This window comes from Carcharhinus amblyrhynchos, chromosome 31, assembly GCF_965287045.1.
Source record: "Carcharhinus amblyrhynchos chromosome 31, sCarAmb.v2.hapA, whole genome shotgun sequence".
NCBI lineage: Eukaryota > Metazoa > Chordata > Chondrichthyes > Carcharhiniformes > Carcharhinidae > Carcharhinus > Carcharhinus amblyrhynchos.
The window spans coordinates 2,666,789-2,672,138 of record NC_137354.1 but is presented as its reverse complement, the minus strand read 5'-3'; positions in this window follow the sequence as shown (position 1 = coordinate 2,672,138).

Sequence of the window (5,350 nt, the reverse complement as noted above, 5' to 3'; positions counted from 1 at the left end):
TGATTCCAAATGCAATGTGCATCATTGAGATATATATAGTATTGAAGCAGGGAGCTCAGATAGCAGCAAGACAAGATAAAACCATGTATGTAAGCAATCTTCAAATTTCAGATGGTAAGATAGAGACTGGCTGCTCTTGAAGAAATGGAAAGAAGCCGTGAGATTTAGTGAAGAATTGTAACCTTCACATAGTCAGAGCACACCAAATTGCAGTCAAACATCTTCACAGAATTCTGAGATTGGTCTCAGCTTCTATTCTACGTATAAAACAAGGTCTTTCACCTGCTGCTTCACATGTGTTGACCCTGACCATGGGAGCCATGAGTTTCAGGTTTGATCCCTGGTCAGTGTTAAGTTAAAAGGTTCTATCCAGAATGGTGACTGAGCTGTTGGAATTGGTGTACCTGTCTCCAGTTGAGGAAAGGGCTAAATCAGTCAAGGTTCCTGATGGTGAAAATGGCTGATTTGGATATAGAGTGAGCTGGCATCAGGTTTTACTGTGATTCAACAATGCAATTGAATAATTTGGCGCCAGTCACTGTTCAGCTTATAACATGAAAATGGATGAGGAACCCAAGGGCCCCAATCACACACCAAAGCTTGGGGTGATTCTGCAACCCCATGCTGGCATGATGTGAGACAGTTTGGCTTGCTCTGCCCACATGTGCAATTGCACCCTCTACTGCTTTCAACTGGCTTTCAGGTGATTTAGTTCCTGCCCATTCCCCTTGCTAGCAGATTCCAAATTTGCCTTGTTTTTTATTGACAAAGCCAGGTAAATCACCCAAAAAACGGTTTGCATTTCTCCCATTTCCACACTCATTTTGGATTTGGAATATTTTTGATAAGATTGCCCCCATAGTGAAATTTATCTTGAATAAAAACTACAGTCAGGAATTTCTATTCTCACCCCACACTGTTACCTTTCAGGTTCCCCTATTCTTGGCATCCTCTACAAGTTGCCCATTAGCAACATCATTGGAAGAAATAACATTAGGTTCCATTTTTACAATGCTGACATCCAGCTCCATCTATCACGCTCGATCCCTTCAGTTTAGGAATAGAAATAGAAACCGTACAACATAGAAAGAGGCCATTCGACCCATCAAGTCTGCACCGACACAATCCTACCCAGGCCCTACTCCCATATCCCTACATATTTTACTCACCAATCCCTCTAATCTACACATCTCATGACACAAAGAGTCAATTTTAGCATGACTAATCAACCTAAGCCGTACATCTTTGAACTGTGGGAGGAAACTGGAGCACCTGGAGAAAAGCCTCGCAGACACAAAGAGAATGTGCAAACTCCACACAGACAGTGACCCAAGCCGGAAACCGAACCCAGGTCCCTGGAGCCGTGAAGCAGCAGTGCTAACCACTGTGCTACTGTGCCACCCTAAAGTTTGTTTATTAGCCACAAGTAAGGCTTACATTCACACTGCAATTAAGTTACTGTGAAATTCCCCTCATCACCGCATTCCAACATCCGGAGGAAACCCACACAGCCACGGGGAGAATGTGCAAACTTTGCATAGACGGTGACCCAGGCTGGGAATCAAACCCAGATTCCTGGCACTGTGAGATAGCAGTGCTTACCACTGTGCCACCCTTTCTTTGTTATCAGTGAGCTTGTCCAAGAACCAGTCATGGTTAAGACACAGTATCCTCCAGTGGGTTCCCACTATGAAATCCATTCCCCTCCCTAATCTTGCCTCAGGCTAAAATGTACTTGTTTCTTGTTTGACTCTGGGCTGAACTTTTGATTCCATAATCACATCTGTCATAAAGGCTAAATTCTTTCACCTCCTCAACATCAATTGGCTCCATCCTTGTCTCAACTCACCTGATGTTGAAACCCTCATCCTTTATGTTGATACCTCTGAACTTGAATATTTCAATGCTCTCCTGGTCTGATCTTCCACCTGTGTAAACTTCAGCCCATTCAAAGCTCTTTATCCATAGCCTAACTCACACTTGAGTCCCATTCATTCATCACCTGCTTACTGACTTATATAAGTTATTCTTATTATTTTTTAAATCCTCATTCTTGTTTAGAAATCCCTCCTTGATCTTCCAACTCTCTTAACCTCCTCTTGCTCGACAGCCCACCAAGATCATAGAAATCATAGAAACCCTACAGTACAGGAAGAGGCTGTTCGGCCCATCGAGTCTGCACCAACCACAATCCCACGTGGGCCCTACCCCCATATCCATACATATTTTACCCACTAATCCTCTAACCTATGCATCTACGGTCAGTTTAGCATGGCCAATCAACCCAACCCACACATCTTTGGACTGTGGGAGGAAACCTGAGCACACAGAGGAAACCCATGCAGACACGAGGAGAATGTGCAAACTCCACACAGATAGTGACCCAAGCCAGAAATTGAACCCAGGTCCCTGGAGCTGTGAAGCAGCAGTGCTAACCACTGTGCTACCATGCCGAGATCTCTGAACTCAATTTTTATCTGATCATACACCTTCCTACTTTCAAGTCGATATATAAATTTAATGTTCCTTTGCTGTTGTGAACACAAAACAGATGATGGTGCATTGGCAGAGAACAAACATAGACTGGGTGACCACTTTGCTGAGCACCTTCAGCCCATCTGCAAGTAGGACCCAGACATTCCTGTCGCTTGCCACTTCAACACACCATCCTGCTCTCCTGCCGACATGTCCGTCCTTGGTCTGTCGCAATTTTCTAGCGAACCCCAATGCAAACTGGAGGAATAGCACCTCATCTTCCAATTGGGCACTTTACAGCCTTCCAGACTGAACATTGAGTTCAACAACTTCAGAGCATGAACTCTCCACCTTCACCTCATTTCCAATTATTTTGTTTCATCCTATTCATCCATTTTATCATCCTTCTTTCTCACTTCCATTTTTCCACTTCTCCATTCCAGCTCTCCTTCTTGCCCCACTCCTTTGCATCCCTTTCCCCCTTCAGGGCAACTGCCATGTTCCTTAGGCAGTCCTTTAACAATCTGAAACTCTGTTTTGCCATTCAAGCATTCTGATCACTTAATGGACACTTTTAGCACCTTCTCATCCTTCTGTATCCTCATTTACATTCCCTTTGTCCCATTCCATCTCCCCACTCTCATAGTATAAATCTCCATTGATTTTCCTTGCTCTCAGCTCTGAGGAAGGGTCATCTAGACTCGAAGCACTGGCTCTATTCTCTCAAAGTTGATTTGATTTATTAGCGTGACAGACAGGCTCACATTAACACTGCATTGAAGTTACTGTGAAAATCTCCTAGATGCTGTCAGACCTGCTGAGATTTTCCAGCATTTTCTGTTTTTGTTTCAGGTTCTAGGATCTGCAGTATTTTGCTTTTAGTCACAGCACTTGGATAGGCCTTCTGATTGGGTCAGTGGTCAGGGACTGGAGGCTGTGACTGAGTGAGGTAGATAGATAGACCCAAAGAGCACAAGTGTCAGCCTCTGCAATTGTCCAATTGATGTGAGGTTCTCTGTTTGTTTGGATGAGAGTAGGGGCAGCAGACTGGATGAGCTCAGACCATGGTACTGAGGTACAGGAAGCCATTAAAATGGGGGGAGCAAAAAGCAATGTATTGGTAGTAGAGGACAGTACAGTGAGGGGGATTCACACTGTTCTCTGCAGCCAGGATGAGAGTTCAGACAGCGGTGTTGCTTGCCCAGTACCAGGGTTCAGGATATCTGCTCCAGGCTAGAGGGGAACTTGTAATGATAGGAGGAGTATCATGTTATTGTGACCCATGTAGATCCCAACAACATATGTAGGAGGAGGAAAGAGGTTTTGCACATAGAATATGAGGAGTGTGGCACTCAATTAAACAACAAAACCTGGTGCCAGGGGCAGTGACACTGCTGCCCCTCGGCACCAGGAACCAGGGTTCAATTCCTGGCTTGGATCACTGTCTATACTGAGTATGCACATTCTTCCCATGTCTGTGTGGGTTGTGTCTGGGTGCTCCAGTTTCCTCTTTCAGTCCAAAAGACGTTCTGGTTAGATGCATTGGCCATGCTAAATTCTCCATCAGTGTACCCGAACAGGTGCTGGAATGTGGTGATTAGGGGATTTTCACAGTAGCTTCATTGCAGTGTTAATGTAAGCCTACTTGTGACTAATAAATAAACTTTAACCATCAAGGTTATAGTCTCTGGATTATAATGCAAATTGACATAGTGTACATAAAATTAGAGAAATGAATACGTGACTAAAGGCTGGTGTGGGAGAAGTGGGTTCCAGTTGATGGGGCACTGGCACCATACTGAGGAAAGTGGGGCTTATACCATTGGGATGAACCATGCTGGGACCAGTGTTCTTGCAAAACATAACTGGGGAAGGAGAAAGAGTTTTAAACTTCATAATGGGCAAGAAATCAAATGAGTGTGAATGTGTATATCAAAGAGCAGAAACAAGGAAAGAGAGGGAGGTATTAATATTGGAAATGATGAGATAGGAAAGGACAGAGTACAAGTCTAAAAATAAATCAACAGGTAAGGCTGGATGGTACAAAATTAATTAGAACAAATGTTCATGCTTTGTATCTGAATGCACGTAGCATTCAAAACAAAACAGATGAACTGATAATGTGAAAAGATTAATAATTATGATCTAATAAACATTACATGGCGCTGTCTTATACGGCTCTGTTTCACACAATGTCACATGGTCAGACGGATCAGTGTCACATGGCACAGTATCACATTGTCACATAGTAACAGAGAAATGTCACATGGGCACGGCTCAGGGTCACATGGCTCAAGGTCACATGGTCACATGGCCCAAGGTCACACGGTCACATGGCTCAGGGTCACATGATGCACTGCCAACTGAGGAAAGGCAGTTCAGTTGACATTCTCCTCTCAGATGCCCAGGGTCAGAATTACCTGTTCCAGTGATAGGCCCGCAGCCTGTGACAGCTTTCTATTGCAACTGTTGTTGATATGTTTTGTGTTCTTTGTAAGTAGATTTCTCTCCATGTCTTGCTCCTCATTTTATTCATGCCCTTGTCATTGTTGCTTTTATTTCTGCCTTGGCTTTGATCCCAATCCAGAAGGAATGATACCAGTTGTTCAGAGATGATGGAGTGGTACATGTCAGTTTTCCCTGCAGGCAGCTGGTCAGGGAACCATTAGTAGGGCATCCAGTCACCCTGTAACTGCTGTACCGACTGAGAAAAACAAGAATGGATCATTGAAAGCAGCAGTCCGCTGCATGCAGACTCCATCCACAATCTGTGTGTCAAGGGCCTACCTTGCACCCTCACTTCATTGACAATGCAGTAGCATAGTGAGTATGGTGTTTGATTTGTAAACACAGTAAGAAGTCTCATAACACCAGG